Source organism: Phacochoerus africanus, chromosome 4 (genome assembly GCF_016906955.1).
Source record: "Phacochoerus africanus isolate WHEZ1 chromosome 4, ROS_Pafr_v1, whole genome shotgun sequence".
NCBI classification, from domain to species: Eukaryota; Metazoa; Chordata; class Mammalia; order Artiodactyla; family Suidae; genus Phacochoerus; species Phacochoerus africanus.
The window spans coordinates 121399977-121412119 of NC_062547.1; positions in this window are offsets into that span (position 1 = coordinate 121399977).

The window sequence follows — 12143 nt, forward strand, 5'->3', positions numbered from 1 at the left end:
ATAACTAGCATTGACTAGTTTGTGGGAAATAAACATTCTTATACAGTATATAGAGAGCAGTGTTTTCGGAGGAAAGTTTAGCATTAATCAAATTTTTAAAAAAGGTGTATTTTTTAAATTCATAATTTTAACAGTAAGATACCATCTTTCAAAAGCCCATATGTATAAAAAGACATATTAATATCTTTGCAGCATTGTCTTCATTTGGAAAAATGGGCATGAGCTCAGATGTCTAACATAGGAGCGTATTTAGGTTGTAATGATAATAATAATGGCTGTTAGTATTTATGAAGGCTTTTGGAATTCTCTTGGTGGCGCATTGGTTAACAAACCCAACCAGGATCCATGAGGAAGTGGGTTCGATCCCTGGCCTCGCTCAGTGGGTTGTGGATCCGGTGTTGCCATGAGCTATGGTGTAAATCACAGACTCGGCTTGGATCTGTCATTGCTGTGGCTGTGGGGTAGGCAGGCAGCTGTAGCTCCGATTCGACCTCTAGCCTGGGAACTTCCGCATGCCGATGGTGCGGCCCTAAAAAAATATAGGAATATATATATATTTACGAAACCTTTTTTGTGTCACACATTCCTCCAATTTTTATGGGTATTATTTCATCTAATTGCAGTAATATTAATCCAGTATTAATGCATCCTTTTATATGTGTGGAAACAGTTACAGTTAATTTTTATTAACTATTTTGAAGTCTCATAGCAAGAAAGTGAGGGGTTAGAATTTGGCTCCAAAGGTTCTGCTTTACATACTGTGATACTCTTCAAAGCGAGTAACAAAAATAGGTGGTTCTTGAAATGGAAATACCTTCAGTGAGGAAGGTTACTGTAGGTCATATTTATTGGTATTTGATTGTTTATGGCTTTCTCTGAAGAATTAAACCTTGATCTATTTTCCTATTGCAGCTCCTTATTTATTTTTGTTAGTTTCCAAGGGCTTAAACATATTTTACCTGCCCTTATACTTGCCCTGTTTTCACATCTCTTTCTTTTAAAGACGTATTATTTGTAAAAAAATGAATATTTTTCTTATGGATCAATTAAAAATATTTTTAAATTAATGATTTTGGTTTTAATATGTATCCATTAAATTGATTAATTTTATTTATTTGAATTGTACCTTCTTATGTAACATTGTTTTTTAAAGCTTCATTAATCTAGTGTTCTATTTTTTAACATGTGCTTAACACTTTTTATACTCTGTCTATGATTATTCTCAGAATTTTGAAAGTTTTTTACATATTTTAGGCATTCTGGAGACTGTCTTACTAATTTAAGAAAATATTCAAACTTTCCTTTATTAATTTACCAACTTTGACCTGTATATAAGAAAACCCATAAATTAGTATATTTTAATTTTTTAACCTTTGCCTTCTCTACTTTCATTCATTTCCTCGTTTTTAATCGTTTCATCTTAAAGATCTTCCTTACTCTGACACTTCTCTTCCATTTATCTACTTTTTCATAGTGTCCTTTCAAATATTTTAGCCATTACACCTCTGATGTTTTAATTGAAGTATAATCAACCTTTATTGTTACATCAGTTTCTTTTTTCCTTCTATTTTTTTTCTTTTTTTTTTTTTAGGTCCCACAGCATGTGGAAGTTCTCAGGCTAGAGATCGAATTGGCGCTCTAGCTGCAGACTATACCACAGCCAGAGCTACACGGCTCTCAGCCTCATCTGAGACCTACGCCATAGTTTGTGGCAAAACTGAATCCTTAATCCACTGAGCAAGGCCAGGGATTGAGCATGCATCATGATGGATACTAGTTGGGTTTGTTTCTGCTGACCCATGGGGGGAAGTCCCTAATGTTACATCAGTTTCACTTGCATAACGTGGGATTCAGTATTTTGTAGATTATATTCCATTTTTAGTTATAAACTATTAGCTATATTCCCTATGCTATATGTATACTCTTGTAGCTTATTTATTTTATACCTAGTTGTATCTCTTAAGCCCCTACCCCTAGCTTGCCTCTCCCCTGCACTCCTCCCATTAGTAACAATACTTTGTTCTCTATATCTATGAATCTGTTTCTGTTTTGTTATATTCATTTGTTTGTTAATGTTTCTGATTCAAAATATGTGATAACATACAGTATTTCTCTTTCTATGACATTTCACTAAGTATAATACTTTCTAGTTCCACCCATGTTGTTGCAAATGGCAGGATTTTGTTATTTTTATGGCTGAGTAATATTCCATTATGTGTGTAATGTATGTGTGTGTGTATATATATAAACATACCCTTTCATCTTCTTTATCCATTCCTATGTTGAAGGACAGTTTCATTTCTTCCATATCTTGGCAGTTTAAAATAATACTGCTATGTACATGAGGATACACATATCTTAATTAGTGCTTTCATTTTCTTCAGATATGTTCCCTGGAGTGGAATTGCTGGATCATATGGTAATTTTAGTTTTTGAGGAAACTCCGTTTTTTTTTTTTTTAATAGTAACTGCACCAATTTATGTTTCCAACAGCAGATATATGAGAGTTCTCTTTTCTCCACATCCTCACCAACATTTGCTATTTGAAGATTTTTTGACGATAGCCATTCTGACATGTGTGAGGTGACACACGTGGTTTTGATTTGCATTTCTGATAACTAGCCATGTTGAATGTTTTTTCATTTGTCTCCTGGCCATCTGTATGTCTACTTTGGACAGATTTTTTTTTTTTTTGGCTTGCTTGCCATTTTAAAAATGGGTCATTTGATTTTTTTGCTCTTAAGTTTTATGAGCTGTTTAAATATTTGGCTCTTAACCCATTATCAATAATATCATTTACAAATATCTCCTCCCATTCAGTGGGTTGTTTCTTCTTTTTGTCTGTGGGTTTCCTTGGCTGTGCATGTCTTTTAAGTTTAATTAGATCCCATGTATTTATTTTTGCTTTTGTTTCCTTTGCCTTAAGAGACACATCGAAAAATATATTGTTATGGTTTATCTCAACAAGCACTATGCCTATGTTTTTGTCTAGTAATTGTATGGTTTCCATTCTTAATTTAGGTCTTTAACCGATTTTGACTTTATTTTTGTATATGGTTTGAAAGCATGTTCTAATTTCACTTTTTTACATTGTTGTCCAGTTTTCCTAGTGCTTCTTGTGAAGAAAGTGTTTTTCCTTTGTATATTCTTGTCTCATTTGTAGTAGATTAGTGTACCATAAGTATGTGAATTTATTGCTGAGTTATCTATCCTGTTCTGTTGATCTATGTACCTTTTTTGTGTGCCAGCACCATACTGTTTGATTAATGTAGTTTTGTAATTTTGTCTGAAGTCAGGAAGTCTGCTATGCCCAGCTTTGTTATCTTTTTCTCAAGATTGTTTTGGCAATTCAGTCTTTTGTAATTTCAAATAAATTTTAGATGTTCTTATTCTACTTCGGTAGAAATCATCTTGGTTTCTGTAAGGATTGCACTAAATCTGTAGATAGCTTTGGGTAATGTGGACATTATAACAATATTAATTTTTCTAATCCATGAACACAGAACGTATTTGCATTTCTTTGTATTAACTTCAATTTTCTTCATCAGTACTTAGTTTTCAGAGTATCAGGCTTTCTTTTGTTAAATTTATTCATAGGTATTTTATACTTTCTTTTGGACCATGCTTGTGGCATGCTGAAGTTTCCAGGCTAGTGATTGAACCCCATGCCACAGCAGAGACCTGAACTACAGGAGTGAAAACACCAGATTCTTAACTTGCTGCACAATGAGGGAACTCCTGTATTTTATACTTTTTGATGTGATGTTAAATGGGATTCTTTTCTTGCTTTCTCTTAGATAGCTAATTATTAGTGTATAAAAATGTTACAGATATCTGCATACTAATCATATATCCTGCAACTTTACTGAGCTCTTTTATTATTTTTAATAGCTTTCGGAATAGAGACTTTATAATTTTTTTTTATATAATGTCATCTTGTCTGCAAATAGAGACAGTTTTACTACCTCCTTTCCAGTTTGGATAATGTTTGTAGCTTTTGCTTATCTGCTTGATGTGGCTTGGACCAATGCTTTTTCTGCATCTACTGACATGAGCATGTGGTTTTTATCTACCTTTTGTTATTGTGGTATATCACATTGATTTGTGAATATATAACTATTTTTCCATCTCTGAAATAAACCCCACTTTTTATGGTGTATGATCCCTTTTATATATTGTTGGATACAGTTTATTAATATTTTCTTGAAGAGTTTTATATCAGTGTTCATCAGATACATTGGCCTGTATTTATTTTTATTTTATTTTTGGTAGAATCTTCTTCCAGTTTTGATGTCCATTGAGTAGTGGCTTTGTAGAATGGATTTGGGACTATCCCTCTTCTTTATTTTTCTGGAATAGTTTGAGAAGGGTAGGATCTTCTTCATACATTTGGTAGAATTCTCCTGTGAAGCCATTTGGTGTTGGACTTTGGTTTACTGGAAGTTTTTTGATTAATTCAATTCAATAATTCAATTTCACATTGAGTGTTTGGTCTCTTCAGATTGTCTGTTTCTTCCTGATCCAGTCTTGGGAGATTGTAGGTTTATAAAAATTTATCCATTTCTTCTAGGTTGTTCAACATGTTGGCATATGACTGATTGCAGTATTCTCATAGTTTTTTTTTTTGTATTTCTGTCATATCAGTTGTTTCTCCTCTTTTGTGTCATTATTTTATTTGAGTGCTCTCTGTTTTTCTTATTGAGACTGATTAAAGCTTATCAATTTTGTTCATATTTTCACAATCTCAGCACCTGGTTTCATTGATCTTTTCTATTTTTTTTTTCTGGGGGGACTCTATTATATTTATTTCCTATTTGACCCTCATTAGTTTCTTCCTTCTGATGATTTTGGATTTTGTTCATCTTTTTCTAATTCCTTTGCAAAAGTTAGGTTGTATATTTTCAATTATTCTTCTTTCATGTGGTAGACCTATATCAATATAAATTTCCCTCTTATAACTGCTTTTGCTGGGTCCCATAGATTTTAAAAAGTTGTATTATTACTGTTATTTGTCTCAAAGTATTTCCTGATTTTCTCTTTGATTTCTTCATTGACCCATTGGTTTTGCAGGGGCATGCTGTTTATTTTCCATGTGTTTGTAATTTTACTGTTTTTCTTTCTTTAATTGATTTCTAATTTTATACTGTTGTGGTCAGTAAAAAAAATACTTGACAGAATTTCTACTCTCTTAAATTTATTGAGAGTTGTTTTGTGGCCTAATGTGTGATCTATCCTGGAGATCATTTTCTGAGGACGTGAAAAGAATATGTGTTCTCCTGTTTGGGGATGGAATGTCCTCTAGATGTCTATTAAGTCCAACTGGCCTAATGTGTTGTTTAAGATCACAGTTTCCTTACTGATTTTTCTGTTTGAATGATATATCCATTGATGTAAGTGGAATGTTAAAGTTCCTACTATTGCATTATTGTCTAGTTTTCCCTTTATATATGTTAAAGTGTGCTCTATATATTTAGGCACACCTACTGTAAGTGCATGTATGTTAATAAATGTTGTCACTTCTTGTATTGATCTATTTATCATTATGTATTCCTTTTTTATCTTATTATAGGCTTTGTTTTGAAGTCTACTTTGTCTAATATGAGTTTGCTACTGCAGCTTTCTTGTAATTTCCTTTTGCATGAAATACCTTTTTTCTTTACCCTCATTTTTAGGCTGTTTATTTATTTAGTTCTGAAATCCTTTTATAAGCAGCATAACTTGTTTTTTAATCTAGTCTCCCATATTATGTCTTTTGATTGGAGCATTTATTCTGTTGGCATTTAAAATAATTATTCATAGTATGTACTTATTGCCATTTTGTTGCTCTTTTAATGGTTGTCTTTGTAGTTCTTTGTTTTCTTCTATTACTTTCTTTGCTTGTGGCTTGATGCTTTTCTTTAGTGGTATGCTTATATTGCTTTCTCTCCAGTTTTTGTGTATCTTTTGTAGGTTTTTGACTTGTGGTAACAGTGGGGTTCATGTATGTTGACCTTTATATCTACTAATTTTACCTGCTAGTCATTGGGAGTCAAACACATTCTAAAATGTCCACATTTTAATTTTTTTTACTCTTCTTTCCCACTTTTCTTTTTTTTTTCTTTTTTTTCTTTTTTTTTTTTTTTTTGTCTTTTTAGGGCTGCACCCATGGCATATGGAGTTTCCCAGGCTAGGGTCAAGTCAGAGCTGTAGCCACTGGTCTATGCCACAGCCACAGCAATGCCAAATCCAAGCCATATCCGTGTCCCACATCACAGCTCAGGGTAACACTGGATCCTTAAACCACTTAGCAAGGCCAAGGACTGAACCCACATCCTCATGGATACTAGTCAGATTTGTTTCTGCTGAGCCATGATAGAAATATCCCACTTGTGTTTTTGAGGTCATATTTTACATTTTCATATTTATCTCAATTGTATATAGTAGTTATTGTCGATTTTACAATTTTAGTCTTTTAATATTTATACTTGCTTGCTTTTAAGTGATTGATCCAAAGCCTTTACTATTGTGATTTTTCCTTTTCTATAAATTCTTATATCTTGTAGCCTTTTCTTTTCTACTTAGAGAAGACCCTTTACCATTATTTTAAGGATTAATTTAGTATTGATGAACTCAGTTTTTGCTTGTCTGAGATTTTTTCATTTCTTTGTCACTTCTTAGTGATAACCTTGCTGAATAGAGTACTCTAGATTTTAGATTTTTCTCTTTAAGCTCTTTAAGTATATCATAACTCTCCCTTCTGGCCTTCAAATTGCCTTCAGAAAAAAAAATCAGCAGATAGCCTTATGGGGGTTCCTTTGTATGTGACTCTGTGTTTTTCTCTTTATTCCCTTAGAATTCTCTTATCATTAACTATTACCATTTTAATTATATGTCTTTCTTGTGGATCTGTTTGGGTTCATCTTTGGGGGACTCTCTGTGCTTCCTGTACTTGGACATCTTATTCCATCTTTTATGTTTGGGGAGTTTTTTATACCTAATTTCATAAAATACCTTTTGAAAATATTCTTTCTTTTCCTTCTAGGACCCTTATGATATGAATGCTATTGTTTCCATATCTTGGTTATTGTAAATAATACTGCAGTGAATATTGGGGTACATATATTTTTCAAATTAGTGTTTTCATTTTCTTCATACAAATACACAGCTATGGAATTGCTGAATCAAATGGTAGTTCTTTTTTTAATTTTTTTGAGCAGTATCCATAGTGTTTTCCATAGTGGTTGTATGAATTTCCATTTCCACTAATTGTGTACTAGGGTTCCCTTTTCTCCCCATTCTCACCAACCAACACTTGTTAGTTCTTATCAGATGGAAACCATTCTGACAGGTTTGAGGTCATATCTCACTCACAGTGGTTTTGATTTCTATTTCCCTGAAGATTGGTGGTATTGAACACCTACTTTTGTTCCTATTGGCCATCCATATATCTTTTTTATATTGACTTGTAAAATGTCTTTGCATATTTTAGATACAAGTCCTTCACCCAATCTGTGATATGCCTTTTCATTTTTTAAAGTAATTTTTAATGGGAAAATTTTAAAAATCTTGATGAATTCTAATGTATCTTCTTTTTTTATATATTCATAGTCAGTGCTTTTCATGACCTCTGGAGAAATTCTGTACCTATATCAAGATTGTGAATATTTTTAAAATTTTTCTTCTATAAAATTTATGGGTTTTGCTCTTGGAAGTTTTCAAAACTCAAATGTGGATGTTGAATTTTTTTTTCTACTATCTTTCTAAGTCTATTCAGTATTCAAAAATAATAAATTATTTTTAGAAGAAATCTCTTGTTACAAGTTTTGAATGATATATTTTATGTGTGGTAAAAGTCTTTCACAGCCCTCTCTCCATGTTTTTGGTTGTGTTTGTTTAGATTTATTTATTCAAATAAATTACTTGCATATATATTTTAACATGAGTAGATCTTCTATGAATGCATATGTGTGTGTTTTAATCCCTGTCCACCTGTTTCCTATTAGACCCCTGTTTGTCAAATATTAAGCTGGAGTTCTTACCGGTATAGTCATCCTCTGGGCAAGTTTGTATTGTCTTTGAATCTCCTTGGATAGCTTCCTATTTCCCACAGCCTATTCCCTAAATAATCTAGAATATTTTATATAGTTTCTTTAGTCAGTCTATTAGTATAACAATTGAACAAATGTGTCTTTATTACTATGTTTTAGTCATTTTGTTAATCTTGAATATGCAATGGAAAATATACAGAGCACTCATGTTTATGGGGCTAATATTTTAATGTGAGACAAATATATAATCAGTTTTATATTTAAGTTCACTTGGGAGGGATGCTATGAAATACATGTATAAAGTGCTAAAGTGAGCTTTTTATAGTGGGACATAACATGCTAGGAACAAAAAAAACCCAGGGAAGACTATTTTCATATGTTCTTTTTCAAATGAGTTCTAAAGAATGGGTAGAAATTAGCTAGAAGAAGAAAGTGTGCACAGGGTGAGATTTTGAGGTGGAAGGAACGAAGCAAACAACCAACTCCCCTAAATGAGTATTCAAAGCCCAGGAGGCCTTACACCCTTAGATTCTGGAGTCTACCTCTATCTGATTTTGTTGCTTGATGTGTTATGGAAGTTTTTAGTCCTGAAATGGGTTTTTGGGGAATACTTTTAAGAGCTAAATGTATCAGACTTTGTTAGTGCTGAACTTGTCTCTTTTTATTCATTTGAATTTGTTAAGGGATTCTCACTGAAATTACCAACATCTCTTTATCTCAGAGCTTTTTCTGATGGAGGGAGCATGCACACCTTGAGTAAGAGCAGCTAGAAGTGCCAGGAGTTAATACACTAGAGAACAATTTTCAGCCAGTGTCATAGGATAAATAACACAGACTCTCTGTCACTCAGATGGAAAATCTCTAAGGGGTATTTTAAACTCTATCTCAGTGTAGTCAGAGAGATTTAGCTTTTTTTATGACACAATCTTTATTGATTTTATTACTTTCTTGTCTCATTTTCCTTTTCCCCTTCCACTGTTTCCTTATACTATCTCCCAAATAGATTACTTATATCTTTGTCTCTGGAGAAACTCAAACTCAGCTGGTTGTTATTGAAGAAATCTTTGGAAGTATATTTTTAGAATAAGGCTCTTCAATTGGGTCATTTACTTCCTTGAGAATTGAGTTTTCATTTTGATAAAGTGTAAAGTTGTTTAATGGTCATTTCTTCATTGTTAGCATTTTGGGGCTTTGTTTAAGAAACTTCTGTCTATTTATAATAGAGTTTCAAAAATATTTCACCCCCCCCCCATTTTAAAGTAGAAGCTTTTTACTTTGGGGTTTTATTGTTACAACTATTTATCTTAATCTAATTTTTGTAAATGTTTTGAGGCATGAGTTCTTATTGAAATGACTTATACTTTGTAATTGCTTTGACTCTTGTCAGACAGCAATTGACTATTTTTTTGTGAGTCCATTTCTGGACTCTTGTGATCTCTTACTCCACTTGTTTATATTTAAATTAATGCAACCCTTCTCAAAACTTGTTAGAGTATGAATTCAAGTCATTTCAAGTTCTCTAAAGCTTTACTTGATTTTTAAGAAAGTTTCAAAAATTTTAGATTCTTTATATTTGCATATAAATGTTAATATTAATCTCTCTGTTTCTGTAAAAAAAAAAGAACCCTGACAGTATTTTGATTGATATAGCAATTATTTTACAAAACAATTTAGATAGAATTGTTGTATTTAAAATATTGTTTCTTTTTTATGCATAAATATGACATGTCTCTCTTTGTACTTGATTCTTTAAATTCTCTCAACAATGTTTCATGAATTTTAGTGTGGGGTTCTTATAAATGTTATTACATTTGTTTCTAAGTGATGTACATTTTAATGAAATATTTATGTTTAATTTGATTTTCCACCATTTTTGTTGCCAATGAATTGAAAAATAATTGACTTTTGTGGGCTGCCTTTATATCCTGAGACTTGTCGGAATTCACTAATTAGTTTTTTTGCACATGTCTTTAGATTTTCTTCATAAACATTTGTCATTTTGGCAAGAGGAGTTTTATTTCTCCTTCCCCATACTTTATAGGTTTAATTTACTTTTCTTTCCTACTTAATTTTATAGAACTTCTACAGCAAAATTGACTAGAAGGGGTAAAAATAGACATATTTGTGCCATTCTGATTAATAATTTTACCATTAAAAATGAGGACAAAAATATTCATAATTTCACCATTGAAAATGTTAGGTGTAGGTTTTTCATGGATACCTGTTATCACATTCAGGAAGTTTCATTCTTTTGTTAGATGGCTGAGTGATTTATATAAATAGATGTTGTATTTTGTTTAAAGACTTTCTATATCGAGATTATAGCATAATTTCTCTTTTTATTCTATTAAAGTGATAAATTATATTTTAATATTTAGATATCAAACAAGTGTGCATTCCTGGATATGCTCCACTGTCCATGATTTGTTATTTTATTTTGTAAATTGCTGAATTTGATTTATTTAGATTTTGTAAAGGATTCTTTTTTAATTTATGAGAAATATTGGTCTATATTTTTTTCTCAAATGGCCTTGTCAGTCTTTGAGTTCAGTATTATTCCAGTTTCATAAAATGAATTGAGTAGTGTTTTCTTCTCTCCTCTGTTTTCTAAAAACACTTTTGTATTACTGGCATTATTTTTTATTTATATGTTTAATAATATTTATGGGAGGTACTTTGCTCATCCCATAGTTTGTGAGAAAATTTACAGTTACAAATTCCGTTTCTACTTATGTATTTATTTTTATTAATTCTTTTTACTTGTGGTCAGTAATGTTTTCATATCATCTACATAGCAAATTTATTGATATAAATTTATTTCTAATATTTTTTAGTGCCTGTAGATTCTATATGATGACTATTTTTGTTCTTGATGTTAGTTATTTTTCTATTAATTATTATTACTAGATTTATTAATTACAGTAAATATTCTGAAGAACCAATTTTTGTCTTTGTTGATTGTCTCAGTTTTTGTCTAGTTTCTACTCATCTTCTTTTTGTTTTATTCCAGGGGATTTGTTTCATTCTTTTTTTTCCCCCCTAACTTCTCTTCATGGAAGTTTAAATTATGGTCCTCAAACTACAGTCTATAGGCCAGATTTGTGTCTTTGCAAACAAAGATTCATTAGAACACAGATTTATTCATTTATTTATGTGTTGTTTTTGGCTGTTTTTGTGTAACAATGGCAGTGTTGAATAGTTGTTGCAGGGATTATAATCCATAAACCTCAAGTATTTGTTCTACAGTTCCCCTTTTTTTTTTTTTTTCTTTTTAGGGCCACTCCCACAGCATATGCTGTTTCCCAGGCTAGGGGTTGAATTGGAGCTACAGCTGCTGCCTATGCCACAGGCACAGTAGTAACACAGGATCGGTCAGGTCTGAGAACTACACCACAGCTCACAGCAATGCTGGATCCTTAACCCATTGAGCAAGGGCCAGGGATCGAACCTGTATCCTCATGGATCCTAGTCTGGTCATTAACCACTGAGCCATGAAGGGAACTCCTGTTCTTCAGTTCATTTAAAGAAATCTTTTCCAATCCCTGGTTTGGAGCATTATTTTTAGATATTTATTTTCTAATGTAAATCTCAAAATATAAGGATCAGTATAGTTATAACCTATCAATTTAATGTTGTGCTTTCATTTTTATTTATATCAAAATATTTTCTATTTTTTTCTTTTTTAAACTCTATTACTGTGTAGACAATGTTGACATATGTTGATAAATTTATAAATAAGTAAGGATTTTGTTAATTTTTTGCTTTTTTGATTTCCAATTTTATGTTTTGCTTAGGTATGACATACTCTTTTCAGTTCATTTAAATATATCCAGATCTTCTGTGACCTGCCATATTATCTATCTTGATGTATATGCACTTTAGTATATGTTCTATAGCTGTTAAGTATAGTGTTCTATGAATTTTTTTTAACTAGGTTAGTTCGGTTGATAGTATCATTCACATTTTCTGTATGCTTTTAGTCTAAATCAATCAATTACTGAGAGAAGAGGTTTTTATTTATTTATTTATTTATTTTGCTTTTTGTTTTTGCTTTTTAGGGCCGAAATTGTGGCACATGGATGTTCCAAGGCTAGTGGTTGAATTGGAGCTGCAGCT